Source organism: Ursus arctos, unplaced genomic scaffold (assembly GCF_023065955.2).
Source record: "Ursus arctos isolate Adak ecotype North America unplaced genomic scaffold, UrsArc2.0 scaffold_4, whole genome shotgun sequence".
Taxonomy (NCBI): Eukaryota; Metazoa; Chordata; class Mammalia; order Carnivora; family Ursidae; genus Ursus; species Ursus arctos.
This window is the reverse complement of record NW_026623056.1, coordinates 83,341,584-83,359,042: the sequence shown is the minus strand read 5'-3', so window position 1 is coordinate 83,359,042 and position 17,459 is coordinate 83,341,584. Positions and strand designations below refer to the sequence as shown.

Below are 17,459 nucleotides of genomic sequence, written 5' to 3'. Positions count from 1 at the left end.
CTGATCCCAATCAGAAGTCATAGGACCAGGGGCGGGTGCCTGCACCCATACAAGACAGGATCCCAGAGCAAAGCAAGGGGCGAAGGTGGGGAGGCTGGGTCTGGAGGGGTAGATGGAAGACACCTGACACAGAGGGGCTCCACATTTGTAATTTGAATAGAAACGGCTACTCTCCTGCCCTGGTGGCTGTATGACTTACACAACGGCCTCTGATGTGTGAGAATTTTTCCTTCTGTCACGGGCTCTTCACAGAGGCTGTCATCAAGCTCTTGGACTTTTTATTTTATTTTATTCTTTTTGAGATTTATTTATTTGAGAGAGAGAGAGAGAGAGAGCACACGCATGAGCAGGGGGAGGGGCAGAGGGAGAGGGAGAAGCAGGCTCCCTGCTGAGTAGGGAGCCCAACACGGGGCTCTATCTCAGAACCCTGGGATCATGAACTGAGCCGCAGGCAGACGCCTAACCAACTGAGCTACCCAGGCATTCCGCTCTTGGACTTTTTAATCCCAAATTCATAAAGAAAAAACGATCTTCAGACTAATACAAATTTATATTTCTCTTATTCTGAGTTAGTATCCATTTGCATACATGTCAGAGTTATTTGTATTTCCTTTCTCGTTAACTGTTTGTATCTTTGCTCATTTTTCTACGGAGTCGTAGCTTTTTTTCTTATTGGTTTATTTGCAGGAACTTTCTAACTATGAGTGAGACTAGCCCTTTGTCTATGATACAAATCACATCTTTTTCCCCTCTGTTGTCAACTTGCCCTTTGATTTGCTCATGCTGGCTTAAAAAAAAATCTTTTTTTTTCACGCATTAGTTTCTGAGCTGTATGTTTCCCAATTTAAAGCTATTTTCTTTCTTGGCATCTGCATTTGGAGTCACAGTCCGAAAGGGTCCCTCACTCCAAGGTGAGAAATTCTTCGTGCATTTTATGGAGCCCCCCCCAATGGGGGGTCTCGTTCCTTCTCTGCCTCAAGGATTTTGTTTCCACCCAAGCAACTGGGCTCTGTCGATTCTGGGTGTTCTGTCCCCCCAACATGGAAGCAGCATCAAGCCCCAAGTCAAAACTGAAAAAGGACCACAAAGCCGGCAGACTTGAGTTCGAACTCGAAACGAATTAAGAAAGTCCTCCTGACTGTCAGGGTAACAGGTCCCAGCCAAGGTACTCTCCTGGAGGAATCCAAGAGATTCCAGGTTAAAACTGCCATCCCTGCTGAAGACTCTGCCACCCATGCGATATCCAGGCACCTCTGCCTATAGCTTGTCCCACTATAGGGTGCCCATTCAGAATGTCTGCAGAGATCATAGGGACGTGTGACGTCATCTCCCACCATGACTCCCAGCAGAGGGCCTGCAGGGTTGTGGACATCCCCTAAGATGCTGGGCGCATCTGGAGTGTAGAAAGCCACATTGGGGGGGACGGACACTCCCTTGTGCTTGACCATCTGCCCTGCAGCCCTTCCCCCCATTGTCTTTTCCCGATGGTGGTACTCTTCACCTCTATAGAACACTTGTTTTCTTCTGCAGCAAGACACACACACACATACACAATTGTGAGTCCCTCAGCCTCTGTGGTCCAGGGGATGTTTCCTTCCCTTCTTTGTTCCTGATGACCCATACCCCACTTCCAACCCCATGTCTAGTAACTAGATTCCTGGTTGTTTGGAAAATCTAATTTCCTGTCTCAGCATCCTGCCTGGAATTGTTAATGAGGCGCCTGGAAACTCTCCCTGACTACGAATCAGCCTCCCTAAAGCATGGCTATTGTGACTCTCATCTCTGCAGCCAGCCAGGGCCGGCTTTGCTCTTCCCCCGCCTCCCCTCCCGGGTCCTGCAGCCAAAAGGGATTCACACTTGCTTTACTGCTGTCCCGTGGCTGTCCTGAAATTCTTAGTATTTTTATCTTTGAACTTGTGTTTTGTTAGTGACATCTGATGGGACGGCGGGACACACGGTGAGCTGGTAGCCTCAGCTCACACTTGGTCTTGCCCCCCTTCCCCTGCGGGATGGGGTCCCAGGCCCTGCCTGGCCTCTCTCTCTACCCTGGGGACTGCTGATGTACTCTTGTGTCAGTGGCAGCTGGGTCACATCCCCAGAGAGTCCTGTGTTGCCCTGATGCCCTCCAGGTGTGTTAGAAGACAGGTTGGGGGCCCCGACAGAGTGGCAGCTGCCCCTCCCCCAGGCTGGCAGTAACTTGCCTCACCCAGGGAGGCAGCTAGCTGGACTGCTGGAGTGACCATCTAGGCCACCTCGATCCAGGTGCCCAGCATGTCCAACGGCAGAGGCTTAAAGACCTTTGGACGTTACTAGTATGTGGTGGGTTGAGAACGCAGGTCCTTGGGAAGGAGGGATTCAGGGCTGGACTTCCCCAGAGCCCCCCCCAGACTGGGGTGCAGGGTGGCTAGCAGGAGGGGGAATCCCAGCATCCTTCAGGCCCCAGAGCACGTGTGCCCAGAGTTGCAAGGGGTGGAGTGGCATCGGGCACCTGCTGGGAGCTGCACTGGCCCCGACGTTAACCCTGGGCATGAGGGAATGCTTCTGGGGCCATGTGCCTGGGGGGACCTCTCTTCTCCTTCCTGAGTCTGGCCTGCATTTGCTTCTCTTGGCTAGTTCAAGCTACCCAACTGTGTAATTCAGTGATTCCCCATATGAACGAGATGCTCTTAGATCTGGCTTTGCACTATAGAAAGGGGAAAAGTCCTGGGGCGCCTGGGTGGCACAGTGGTTAAGCGTCTGCCTTCGGCTCAGGGTGTGATCCTAGCGTTATGGGATCGAGCCCCACATCAGGCTCTTCCGCTATGAGCTTGCTTCTTCCTCTCCCACTCCCCCTGCTTGTGTTCCCTCTCTCGCTGGCTGTCTCTATCTCTGTCGAATGAATAAATAAATAAAATCTTAAAAAAAAAAAAAAGAAAGAAAGGGGAAAAGTCCTGCTAATAATGTGAATTTTTTTTTTTACTCACGACGGCGTTAAACAGTAAATATGAAAGTGACAAGCTGAGAGACAGAGACAATGCAAGAAAAGAAAAAGCTTTATAGTTTAGGGCCTTCAGTGGTACTTCTTGCTCTGTAAACACGTGGGTCCTGCATTTCTATTTTGCTCCGGCCCCCCGTGGTCTGTAGCTGTCACTTAACAAGGCATCGAGCGCCTTGGGTTGAATTCAAGGCTGTCCTCAGCCTTCTCAATTTTCCCAGGAGTCACTGCCCCGCACAGGCCCCCAGCTCAGGCAGCTCTCACCCAGCTCCGACTCTCCGCTCCATTCCTCCAACCCTCACCTCTGAACCCTCAACACCGTTGATTTTCAGGGCCCAGCTCAAGTGGACCCTATGGGGTAAAGTGATTCTTCCCTGAATTCCAACTCCTCCTAGACAGACAGACAGACAGACAGACAGCGCTCAGTCTCCTGGTGGAGAACATAAGGGTCTTTCCTTCCATCTGGCCTGATGCCTGGCACAGCATTGGCCGTCCATGAGTAATGAATGGACTGCATTCAGAAATACTACACAAACGCAATTACGTAATCTTTTCCCCCCCCTGGAAATGAGGAAAAAAATACAAAAAAGTAGAAAGAAGAAAGTAACAAGTATCCCTATTTCTACCGCCCAGCATCAACCATTGTTAACATCTTGGCATGTTTGTTTCTGATTGATGCTTCAAATGTTTTTCTTGTTTCTGCAGCACGTCTTTTGGGTGCTCATTAAAAAAAATTAAGAATGTGTAAAAGTGCAAATTCCAGCATCCAGATATTTCCATCACTAACATTAGGTGAGCATAATCCCAGAGATCTTTCCTGGAAAGATCTTGGAACCAAAAACAAACCCGAAGGAAAGACTGAAGGGATTATTGCAATCTGAATTATTTTTCTCTTTAGGAGAAGAAGAACTTCCTAAGATAGCCCACTAATGTTAAAAAAAAAAAAAAAAAAGGTTACAGAAGACATTAGGAAGTTGGGGGATTATATGTTCACAGCACCTTTTACTATTAAACCATATTTATTGATCCATGCTCTCAAAGAGGAGAAATTTACTACTCTCCTCTTCCTCCCATCCTCCCTACCTCCTTATTTCTTTGTTTTGCTTTATTGTTTTTCGTGTCTAGATCGATACAACAATTACATTTTATTCTACCTACAACTTCCAAAGCTGTCTGGTATTAATTCTGCATTTAGAAAACTAACTCACCAGCACTCCTTTTGAGCATGCGTTCTCTATGCTTGGGTTCTTTATTTTAATTTATCTCATAATTTGTTAATTTGCTGGGTTTTTTTTTTTTAAGATTTTATTTATTTATTCGACAGAGATAGAGACAGCCAGTGAGAGAGGGAACACAAGCAGGGGGAGCGGGAGAGGAAGAAGCAGGCTCATAGCAGAGGAGCCTGATGTGGGGCTCGATCCCATAACGCCGGGATCACGCCCTGAGCCAGGCAGACGCTTAACCGCTGTGCCACCCAGGCGCCCCTTGCTGGGTTTTTCTAATCCAGCAGTTTTTCCCCAAAGAAGCCTCATTGGGTCTTGAATTCCCTTGGCTCTTTCATACTTGAGAAGGCCTGCCAATTGACTTTTACCTTGAATGACAACTTAGCTGGATAAAACACCCTCCTGGAGACAGTGTCCTCCATTTAGAATACTTCTCAGCACCCCAGAACTCTGGCATTTAGCTCTCGAGAGAGTCTGAGGCCAGCTCGATTTTGTTTGCCCCTCTTTTGTGAACTTTTTCTTCTTGGATTCCTAATTAATTCTTTTCTTCTAAAAAAAATTTAAATTGCTTTAGGTATCTTGGTGCTGAGCATTCCCATAGGAAAATTTCCCCGAAGGTGGCAATTTCCCGGAAAATATTCTTTTGGCCTACAGACCATTTTTTCCTTCATTTCAAGAAAATGTCTTTTCTCTTACTTTTACGTGCATTTTCTGTCCCATTTGTTGATTTCTCTACATCAGGGATCCCAATTACCCTAACGCTTTGTCATGCTTTCTTTATCTTGCACATCAGATTCTCCTTAATTCACTTGATCTTTCTTCTATTCATTTGTGTTCACAGGCTTGAATCAAGCCTTTCCTCTATTAAAAATGCTTTTACTTTCAGCAGTATCTATTCTTACTTCTTACTTCTGTGATTATGTTTCCATGGTGCTCAATTTACCCCCTTAAGTCTGCGATCTCCCGTTCCACCCCGATTTAAAATATTCTCGTCTTTCAGTTTATTCTATTGAATTCATGTTTTTATCAAGTTGTAGGATATAAGGCTATTGGAAGAAATTTGCTCCTAACCCAGGAGTAATATTATTTATTTTATTTTTTAAAATTTTAATTCTTTTCTTTATTTTATTTTTTAATAAGACTCCTTGCAAACTACGTCGTTTTTGCCCTTCCTTACCACCCCCCCCCACCACTTCCGGTCACCTTGCTGGTACTTGGATGCCTCTGTCACCTGTTACTGTGATACAGTGCAGTGAAATCTTAACCTCCTTGCCTCCTTAACTTCCATACCTGATTCCAGTTTGTTCTGTAAAGACTGGGCAGTTTCTCAAGCCCGAAGGACTGGCTCTGGGGTGGGGGGAGCTCAGTCAAGGGAGAGACAGATGTCAGGATACCTGGGCCCTGCTTTCTCCTGGAAGATTTTGTTCTCTGCCTCTGGTGGAGCGGTGAGGGAGGGTCAACCACTGGGCCTCTGGCTGGTTCTCCGGATTCTGGCACTGGCTTTCCCGCTCCCACTTGCCCCACTGACTTTCCCCATCTCACGGCCTCTGACCACTGTCCCTCTGTCAGAGAAGGAGAGGGTCAAGTATGCCAAGGCCTTGTTTTCTTCCTTCCTGTTTATTAGGAAGCCTTTTAAAGATTGTTGTTAATTCACCAGTATAGTTTCTGGTGGTTGGGTACACTCAACCTTTAAATATATTTAAATATTTTATTTATTTATTTGAGAGAGAGGGAGGGAGGGGCCGAGGAAGATGAAGAGGGAGAGAATCCCAAGCAGACTCTGTGCTGAGCTCGGAGCCCCACGCAGGGCTCGATCCCACAACCCTGAGATCAAGACCTGAGCTGAAACCAAGAGTTAGATGCTCGACCCACAGAGCCACCCAAGTGCCCCACATTTTAACTATATGAAAAAAAAAAAAAACCCTCAGAATTAAAACAACAAGAACAAGAACAATGCTTAAGATTCTCTCCCCCATGTACCCGGGGTTATGGGGAAACTAAGTGTCCTCATTTTCCTGCCCGCTCCAGAGAAAATGTTCAGTGGCTCTCAATTACTCCTTATCTCTCTCTTTTTCCTCTTCTCTCGACTTCTCAGGACTCTTAACTTCAGCCCACCAGCTCTCTCAACTAACTCGTTTTCCTCTATTCTTCTCAGATTGCATACCAACCAGTTTCACTCTCAGAAGGAAGGAAACGTCCTCAGGGAAAATACTGTCAGGCCCTGTTTCTGCTCAGATTACATTTCACAGATTATAAAACGCAATTTCTTTCTTACATCCAAACATCTCTGAAATCAGAATGTGTGTTTTTCTTACTTGGTTACGAAAATAAAAGTGCATCTTATACTTATACTTATATTTGGTGACATATGATGACTGATAATCAAAGAAAATAAATGCCATCGATTCTTCAATAGTTTGAAGGTTTATAAATAAAACAGGAAAATGAGTTAATCTGGCTCTGTGTGCAAGTGGGAGGGATGAAATATATATTTTAATCAAAGTTTCACTTCTAAGGCTGTCTCTGGGGTTGTGGTTCTAATTTTTTTTTTTTTTTTAAGATTTTATTTATTTGTCAGAGAGAGGGAGAGAGAGCACAAGCAGGGAGAGCGGCAGGCAGAGGGAGAGGGAGAAGCAGGCTCCCCTCGGAGCAGGGAGCCCGATGCGATGCGGGACTGGATCCCGGGACACCTGGATCATGACCTGAGCCAAAGACAGACACTTAACCTACGGAGCCACCCAAGCGTCCCTCTAATTTGTTATTAGACAAATTACCATTTGTCAAATCGCAGCAACTAAAATTCAGGGAGATTATCTTTAACTTTTAAATAAATACTTGAGGAAGTTTAGAGGAAATCTGGGTAAGAATAAAAGAGCCACTCAGATTTTTGATGTTTTTAAAATGGCAAGCCAGCTTGTGAACTGCAGAACTTAAAAGTCCAAGCCCTTTCCTGGAACAAATAGATCAAACCTTATCAACGAAGTCCATCCTGCTAGGAGAGTTTAGAAGGTGTTTTCTTTAGTGCAGAATTCCGGCTGGCCTCGGCTTCCACCCCTTTGTTCCCCAAAAGGGCACAGCAAGTGAGAGGAGGGGAAGGTACTTAGAAACCTTGCCAAGGTGTGGGACAGGGGACGGCCTGAGTATCTTGGTCCCCAGGCTCACTTAGTAGGACGCCTGGGGAGCGGGGACCGATTCCAGGGTCCCTGAGCCGGCCTCTGCACCTCCCTGCTCCATCTGGCTCAGATCTGACCCTTCTGGCCTGTTACTCCAGCTTCTAGATCTCTTCCCAAACAAAAGCAAGGGAATCAAACAAATATTAAAAGAAAAAAATGAGGGACGCCTGGGTGCCTCAGCGGCTGCCTCCCGCTCAGGTCATGATCCCCAGATTCCTGGGATCGAGCCCTGAACCCAGCTCCCTGCTCCCTGCTCCCTGGAGAGCCTGCTTCTCCCCCTCCCTTGTCTGCTGCTCCCCCTGCCTGTGCTCTCGCTCTTCTCTCTGTCAAATGGATAAATAAAATCTTAAAAATAAATGTATGAATGAATGAATGAATGAATAAATAAATAAAAAGAAAAAAAATGAGCAGGGATTCCTAGAGTTGCTCAATAAAGCTGCCATTAATCACCTAAGTCTGTTGACGGATGGAACTGGTAACTGCTTTGAACTGGCTGTTTCTCCCGGTGGAAACTCCAGTATCCACGGGCACCCGGTTGTCCCCATGCCCCAGCCCGGGAGCAGGGCCGCTCTCTGTCTCTCCGCCCTCTCCTCCCCCCAGCTTCCAAGCGAGGGGTCTGGAAGGACGCCGGACACCCCAGGCCCCGTCGTCCCTCGGTGACCCTCTCCGCAAGGCCACAAAGGCTGGTGAATTCCGGGAGTTCTCTTGGAGGGCGCGCCGCGCACCCCGACCCCGAGGCCCCAGCGCGTAACCCAGTTTTGCAAGGCCGAGTGGATCTTGAGGCATATGACCCTCACATTTCCCAACGGCTCCTATCTCGCAGCCGCCAGTGCCAGGGTGTGCCGGGCATCTTTCGTGGGAACAGGGGGCGCAGGACGGGGTGCAAAGACAGAAGGCTCCCGGGGGCGGCGAGGAGGGGAACACGGGGCGGAGGGGGGGGCGGAGGGGGGGGCGGGAGCGGGGAGGTACAGCAGCGGACGCCGGGGCCAATCCGCCCGGCTGCGGCGGGGGAGCGGGTGTGTGGGGGGCGGAGGGAGTGTGGGGGGCAGGGGGACCCCCGCGGGCCGGGAGCTGAGCGGGCGGAGGCGGAGTCCGCGGGAGGCCCGGAGTCTGCAGGGCATTCCGGGAAGCAGCTGCGGGGAGGCGGCGTTTGCCGAGAGATCAGGCGCACCAGCGGTCCCCATCCCCCGACCCCGCCCGCCCCTTTACCTCGGCCGGGTCGGCTCGCCGCTCCCCGCAGGGGTGCCAGCCTCTGGGCCTCCGCCTGCGCCCCCGCCCCTCCGGCTCCGGCGCCCCCCGTCCGGATGTGCGCTGCGGGCGGCCCTGGCTGCTGTGGCGGCGGGCGCGGGCGGGCGGGCGGAGCGGGCCGAGGGACGGGGGGCGGACCGCGGGCTCCGCTGGGGAGGACACCGGGGTCGATTCGCGGGACTTCCTCCCTGCCCGGTGGCTCGAGTCTGCGACGCGGGTGCGCGCTCCAAGCGCCCGCCTCCGGCTGCCCGTGGAAACCGGGGGGGGGGGGGGGGGGGGCGGGGGCGGGGGCGGAGCACCGACTAGTTCCTCTCCTGACGTTTAGCTAGTCGGCTCTTACCACTCCCCCCCGCACCCTCCCGTCGGGAGCTCTCTAGGGGATGGGACCTGGGGTTTGAGCTTTTTGTTTCTGCGGGATCCTCAGGGGCTAGAGCAGCGTGTGGCGTTTGGAAGAACGCCCAGTACCTTTCATGCACTCAGCAAAAGTGCACTGAATGAATGAGCGAATGGGTTCTCTCCTGGCTCCCCCACTTACGAGTTCTACAAAGCGCTCTGATCTTAATTCTCCAATCAATAAAACAGGGATAAAAGTAGCCACCATTGAATTGTACAGGCTTGGTCTAGTTCCAGGTTCCAGCAGGCCTTTGCAAGTGCTGTCAATTCATTCCCTCCTCCTTATCTGTGGGTCTTCCCTCCGTGTTCCTATTTCCCCACTGATCAAGGTGTTCAGGGTAGGTATAGAGGGAAGATAGATAGGCCCTCATTATTTTGTTATGTGTTGTTTATATTCTGTCAATTTCCAAAATGTCTGTATATTTTAAACATTAAGGCTACTAATATGGAAATGTTAAAAATCCTTTTGAAAGAGAAGAAAAAGAAATACACTAGCCCCCTAAATTATGCTCATTAAGCATTCAATCTCACTGTCAACTTTCTGGCCTCTGAGGAAAAGGGGAGGAGGATGTTTCATACTTTTTGTAGCTGGAAAAGGGGACATTTTCATCCATCCGGTCAACTAATATTTGCCCACCCCCCTCTCTACAATATGCACAGAGACTATCCTAAGAGGATGTCTTCCTGTCTGCAAGAGGGGCAGGATTCTCAGCAGCCCCAGAAGGTCTGAAGGGAATTCATCACCCAGCTCGGGTCCTCATAGAAGACATTCAATGCTGAAAATATTTTCCCCAGCAGTTTTAGAGAAGATGCAGAAATCGTCCCTGACCATGGCGGAGAGCCAATACAAAACTCCATGCACTGTATGCACCCTTTTATATAAATAAATAAAACTATGAATATAAATATATATGCAAATAGAAATAAACAAATAGAAATATAGCAAAATGATAACAATGATTAAATTGCAGTCTGGCCTATTAGAGGTGATTTTTTATTTTCTTCTTTTTACTTCCCAAATTTCTATGTAAATAGTTTTACTTAATATGATGAGGGAAAAGATTTTAAAAAAGAAACACAGTCTGCTCTACAATGGAAGGAGCTTAGAAATTGTTACTCCACGTCTCACAAGGGAAAATCTGAACCGACTGAAAATCTCTCCTTAGATCCATCAGGGAAGGGAGGTCACAGGGCAAACTGCAGCTGGAAAACTGGAGAGACAGACAGACAGATGTAGAGAATCCGTGTACAGGGAGTGGCAATCTCTGAAACGTTAGGAAAACTGAAACGGCATTTGACTCACTGCTGAGGGCTGAGCATGGACTAACTCGAGAGTGAAAAACTCCTGGGAGCCTAGTCTTAGTGGGGTCCTCCTGCTTTCTTGATCTTTGCCACCAGGTGCTCTGCCCGCTTCTCCTGGTGAACATGAAATTCCCCTCCTGTTTGGGAGGGAGGGAGTAACGATTTTGCAACACACCCAGAATGTTCTGTACAAAAGCCTGCCTTCAGAGGGAATCAGTCATTCTACCAGAACCCAATCTGATCCAGATCAAGGGCAATGAGACAGCTCAGCCCCCTCGAGCCTTCCTATCTATCATAAGAGGAGAAAAAATAAGGGGGTGGGGACTCCAAGAAACTCCTCTGAAGGTCACAGTCCAGTCTCAGGCCCATCAAAAAGAAAAACAAGCCCTGAGATTTAATTATAAAATTATAAATGTTTCCCCTTCACAGTATCGTTAACACCACATCCACAGGACTCCATGATAACCAAAGTAGATTACAATTCTATTTAAGGGGGAGTTTCTAGGGAAACCCCAGAACCACAAGGAAGACAAAAGTGAAGACACTGGATGAAATCAAAGCCTCTGACATCTACAGGTACAGCAAACATTAAAGGTATGCATAGCATTTCACACTAAAGGATTATTTAGCTCAGCTCTTATTATCTGATACATTATGCCTGGCTTTCAACGAAAAGTAGGCGGCATGCTAAAAGGCGGGAAAAAATAAGATCGGAAGAGGCAAAGTAAGCTTGAGAATAAGGTTAAGACGTGTCAGAGAATTGGGAATGAGGAGACTAGGACTTTAAAAGCAGCAGGATTAATATAGTAAGGGTTCTGTATTATCATAGAAAGATATTTGGTCTTTGTCTTTAGTTCCTGACGCCGAGCTCCTAAATCCCTTGTAATTTCCTGAGTGGTAGGGGTGATAGGAACGTGTTTGTTCCAGTGAAGTGACACTTGGGAGGCCCTAGATAGTTTCAGGATGGGTCACCAGAAAGACCAAGCCTTGTAACAAATGAAGTTTGGAACTTTTAACTCACCCCCCAACCTCTGGGGAAGGAAGAGGGGCTGGAGATTGGGTTAATAATTGATCATTCCTACATGATGAAACCTTCACCAAAACCTGTCCGTGACAGGTTTTGGAGAGCTTCTGGGTTGGTAAACACATCTAGAAGGAACTGAGAGGGTGAACTGGAAGGGTGAACCCCTTGCACAGGGCATGGAAGGTCTGTGGCCCCCTCCCCCCATACCTCACCCTATGCATCTCTTCTCTTTGGCTGTTTCTGAGGTGTCTCCTTTATAATAAGCCAGTAATAGTAAGGAAAGCACTTTGGTGTGTTCTGTGACACACCATTTTAGTCATTCTGGCAAATGATCAAATCTGAGGGGGTGGTCATGGAAACCCCTGACTCTGTGGCCAAGTCAGAGAGAAGTGTGGGTCAACTGGGGACCCAATACTTGTGGCTGATATCAGAAGTGAGGGTGGTCTTGTAGGATGGAGCCTCAAACCTGTGAAGTCTGATGCTAATTCTGGGTGGTCAGTGTCAGAATTGAACTGAATTCTAGGACACCAGTTGATGTTAGAATGGGTTGGTGTTCAGGAGGAAAAATAACTTCTCAGGTTCTGATGGACACATGGACAACAAGAAAGAACAGACGAGTAATGTCAGTAGAGAGATGAAAATTCTAAGAAAGAATCAAAAGGAAATGCTAGAAATTTAAACAAAACAAAACACTGTAACAGAAATGAAGAATGCTTTCGATGGGCTCATCAGCAGACTGGACACAGCCAAGGAAAGAACCAGTGAGTGTGAAGATAATGTCAATAGAAACTTCCCAAATGAAAAAGTAAAAATAAATAAATAAGTAGAAAGGAACAGGGTATCCAAGAACTGTGGGAAGGCATAGCATGTACACAGTCAGACTATCAGAAAGAGAAGAAAGAGAGAAAGGAGCAGAAGAAAGAATCAAAATAATAATGACTGAGAATTTTCTAAAATTAATGAGAGATACCAAACTATAGATCTAGGAAGCTCAGAGAATACTAAAAATAAATACCAAAAATCTACACCTTGGCATTTCACATTCAAACCAGAGAAAGCCAAAGACAAAAAGAAAACCTTGTAAGAATCCAGAAGAATGAAACATCCTACCTTATAGAGGAGCAAGGATAAGAATTTCATCTTATTTCTTTTCAGAAACTGCAAGCAAGAAGAGAGTGATGTAAAATTAAAAAACAAACAAACAAACAAACAAAAAACACGCAAAAAAACCCAGCAACCTAAAATTCTGTATCCAGCAAAATCATCCTTCAAACAATAAAGGGGAAATAAAGACATTCTCAGGCAAACAAAAATGGAAAGATTTTTATCACCAGTATACCTGCCTTACAAGGAATGTTAAAAGAAGTTCTTATGTTAGAGAAGGAATGTTAGAGAAGGAATAAATAAAAGTAAAATAAAATATTTTATTTTTCTTACTCTAAATTGATCTAATAGATTACTGTTCAAAATAATAACAGCATTGTATTGGGTGATTATAGCTTACAGACAAATGAAATATATAATAAGATTAAAAGGGATGAAAGGGAGGAATTGGGAATATATTGTGGAAAGTTAACTGCACTACTCATGAAGTGGTATAGTGTTATCTGAGGGTGGATTTAGAGCAGATGCAAATGGATATTGAAAATTCTAGGGCAATCACTGAAGGTATGTTTAGAAGAAGTATGATAAAGGAAAGGAAATGGAATTATATAAGACACTCAATTAAGAGAAGGCAGAAAAGAGTCAAAGATTAAAAAAAGAAACAAAGAACAAGTGTAATGAATTGAAAGCCATTACAAATGTGGTAGACCTTGATCTGACTATATGACTAATAACCTTAAGTGTGAATGGTCTAAATCTGCGAGTTAAGAGACAGAGACTGACAGAGTGGATGAAAAAGTAAGACTGAACTACATGTTGTCTATAAGAAATCTCCTTTGAATATAAGACACAGCTAGATTAAATGTAAAGGGTTGGAGAAATATATGACATGCTACATTAATCAGAGGAAAGCTGGGCTAGCTCCGTCAATTTCAGACTAGCAGATTTCTGACCAAAGAAAATGATGAGGGATAAAGAGCGCATTGCATGATGATAAAGGGATCAATTCTCCAAGAAAACATAACAATCCTTAAGGTGTGGATGCCTAACAACAAATGTCAAAATATGTGAGGCAGAATTTGGTAGAATTGCAAGAAGAAATAGACAAATCCATGGTTATAGAGGCTTCAATACCCCCTTTTCAGTAACTGACAGATCTAGCAGTCCGAGAATCGGGAAGGATATAGTTGAGCTGACCAACACCACCAATCAACTGCACCTAATTGACATTGATAGAGTATTTCATCCAACAACAGCAGAATATACATTATTTTTTATCTCGCATGGAACGTTTGCCAAAATAGACCACATCATGGGCCATAAAACACACCTTAACAAACTTGAAAAAATAGAAATCACACTGAGTATGCTGTCAGGTCATAATGAAATTAAACCAGAAGTCAGTAATAGAAAGATTGCAGGAAATCCTCAAATATTTGGAGATTAAACAACACACTTGTAAATGATACATGGAAGCCTAAGAAGACATTAAGAAACATTTTAGCTAAATGAAAGTGAAAATGTAACTTACCAAAATTTGTGGGAAGCACTACAAGCATAGAGGAAATTTATAAAATTAAATATATATATATATATATATTTAAAAAGAAGAATATATATTTAAAAAGATTTAAATATATATATATTTAAAAAGAATATCAAATCTATAATATATATATATTTAAAAAGAAGAATATCAAATCTATAATTTAAGCTTCCACCTTAGGAAACCAGAGAAAGAAGAACAATGTAAACTTAAGCAGGTAGAAGAAAAGAATTAATAAATACTAGGATAGAGATCAATGAAACTGAAAATAGGAACTCAGTAGAGAAAATCAACAAAACCAAAGCTGGCTCTTTGAAAAGATAAATGAAACTGATAAACTTCTAGCCAGACTAACCAAGAAAAAAAAGGATGAGACACTAATTACTACTATTGGAAATGAGAGAGGGGCCATCACTACTAATCTAACGAATATTAAAAGGATAATACAAGAATATTATGAATCATTTGTTGTGCCCATAAATCTGATTACTTCAATGAAATGGACGAATTTTTTTTTGAAAGACACAATCTACCAAAAGTCACACAAGGAGAAATTGATAATTGAAATTATTCTATAGCTATTAAAGAAATTGAAGCAACAATTGATCATCTTCCAAAAAGAAAGCACCAGGCCCAGACGGTTTCACTGTGCATTTTGCCAAATATTTAAGGAAGAAATGACAACAATTTCCTACGATATCTTCCAGATAAGTGAATACTTCCGAACTCATTCTGTGAGGCCAGAGCTACCCACTCTAACACCAAAAGTAGATAAAGACAATACAAGAAAAGAAAACCACAGACCAATAACTCTCATGAATATAAAAGTACAAATTCGCAACAGAATATCAGCAAATCAAATCCAACCATGTATCCAAAAGAATTATAGACCATGACCAAGTGAGATTTATCCTAGTTATGCAAAGCTTGTCCAACCTTCAAAAATCAGTTAATATAGTCTATTATATCGATAGGCTGGAGATGAGTAATCACATGAGTGTATCAACAGATGCAGAAAAAGCATTTAACCAAATCCATAATTCATTCCTGACAAAAACTCTTGACACACTAAGAATAAAGGGAAACTTCCTTAACTTGATTAAGAATATCTACCAAAAAGCTTACAGCTAACGTTATAAAAACTGGATGCATTCTCCCATGATCAGGAGCAAGACAAGGATGTCTCCTTTCCTCCCCCCTATTCAACATCGCACTAGAAGTCCTACGAATATGGGAGTAGAAGGTATACAGATTGGGAAGGGAGAAATAAAACTGTCTTTGTTTGCAGATGGCATGATTATTTAGAAAACTGCAAAGAACTGACCCAACCCCCCCCCCAAACAAACAAAAAAGCCCTCCTGAGAGTAATAAGTGATTATAACAAGGTGGTAGGATACTAGGTTATTCTACAAAAGTCAATTGCTTTCCTATATACAACAACAACCAGCTGAAATTTGAAATTAAAAGCACAGTACCATTTTTATATTAGCACCCCCATATTAAATACTTAGGTATAAATCTAACAAAATAAATAGAAGATCTGCATGAGGAAAGCTATAAAATTTTGATGCAAGAAATTTTAAAAAATCGAAATAAATAAAGAGATCTCCATATTCATGGACAGGAAGAATCATTGTTGTTAAAATGTTAGTTCTTTCCAATTGAATTTATAGTCAATACAATCCCAATCAAAATCTCAGCAGGTTCTTTTGTGGATACCAATAAAGTGATTTTCAAGTTTACCTGCAAAGGCAAAAGACCCAGAGAGCCAACACATTGCCAAAGAAGAACAAAGAAGACTGAAACTAGCTGACCTCAAGACTTACTACAAAACTACAACAAGACAGTGTGGTATTGGCAAAAAAATAGACAAATAGATCAATGAAACAGAATAAAAAGCCCAGAAATAGAGCCACATAAATACAGTCCCCTGATCTTTGCCAAAGCAGCAGAGACAGTTCAACGGAGAAAGGATAGTCTTTCCAATAGATGGTGCTGACACAACTGAATATACAAAACAAAACAAAACAAAACACACACACATGCACACACACACACACACACACACACACGCACGCACAAAAAGCAAAGGAAAGGAAAAGAAAAAAAAGAAGCTAGATACAGACCTTGCACCTTTCACAAAAATTAACTCAAAGTAGATCACAGACCTATATATGTGAAATGCAAAACTTTAAAACTTTTATAATAAAACATAGGAGAAAATTAGATGACCCTGGGTTTGGCAGTGACTTTTAGATACAACACCAAAGACGCAATCCGTGAAAGAAAAAATAGGTTAAGTTGGACTTCATTCAAATAAAAACGTCTGCTCTGTGAAAGACAGTATTAAGATAATGAAAAGACTAGGTACAGACCGGGAGAAAATATTTGCAAAACATATCTAGTAAAGGACTTGTATCTCAATGAACAAAGAACTCTTAAAACTCAATAATAAGAAAACAACCAAATTAAAAAGTGGGCAAAAGATCTGAACAGACACCTCACCAAAAAAGATACACAGATGATGAGTAAGCCTATAAAAATGCTCAAAATCATAGGTTATCAATGAATTGCAAAGTAAAACAACAATGAAGTACCACTATGTACCTATTAAAATTGCTAAAATCCCAAACACTGACAATACCAAATGCTGGTGAGGATGCGCTACTCTTGTTCCTTGTTGATGGAAATGCAAAACAGTAGAATCACTTTGGAAGACAGTTTGACAGTTGCTTACCAAGCTAGACATACTCTTACCATATGATCCACCAACCATGCAGTTACTACAATGAGTTGAAGTCTTGTATTCACATAAAAACCTATGGCAGCCTTATTCATAATTGCCAAAAGCTGGAAGCAACCAAGATTTCCTTGCACAGGTGAATGTATTAACAAACTGACACATCCATACAACGAAATATTATTCAGTAATAAAAAGAAATGAGCTATCATGATACAAAAAAGTCATGGAGGAATCGAAATAAAAAGAAGTCAGTCTGAAAAGGCTACCTACTCTATGATTCCAGTGATTTGACATTCTGGAAAAGGCAAAACCATAGACACAGTAAAAAGATCAGTGGTTTCCAGAGTTCTGGTATGAAGAGGCTAGGGATGAATAAGTGGGTCATAGAGGATTTTCAGGGTGGTCAAACTATCCTATGTGGTATTATAATGGTGGATCCATGACATTATACATTTGTCAAAACTCACGGAACTGCAAAACACAAGGAGTGAATCCTAATATCAACTACAGACTTTACTTAGTAATAATGTATCAATATTGGCTCACCAATGGTAACAGGTGTATCACATTAATGCAAGATGTTAACAAACAGGGAAACTGTGTGGAGGAGAAAGGTTATATGGGAAACCTCTGTACTATATGCTCTATTTTTCTATAAGTAAAGTCTACAACATCTTTAAAAATACACATTTGTTTATTCACTCAGAAATATCTATTGAGCACCCACTC

At 43.6% G+C, this 17,459-nt stretch overlaps 1 protein-coding gene across 2 annotated transcripts in view; it reads right to left on the bottom strand.

Annotated features, from left to right (window-relative positions):
* Positions 1-8,850, bottom strand: part of IFNAR2 (interferon alpha and beta receptor subunit 2) — a 31,141-nt gene extending 22,291 nt beyond the window's left edge. The window contains exon 1 of one of the 2 annotated variants that reach the window (XM_026512066.4): positions 8,580-8,850. The gene's annotated coding sequence lies outside the window, so the exon portion shown is untranslated. The remainder of the gene's footprint in view (positions 1-8,579) is intronic. The other variant, XM_026512214.4, reaches the window with a different exon arrangement.
* Between the last annotated feature and the right edge of the window lie 8,609 nt (positions 8,851-17,459).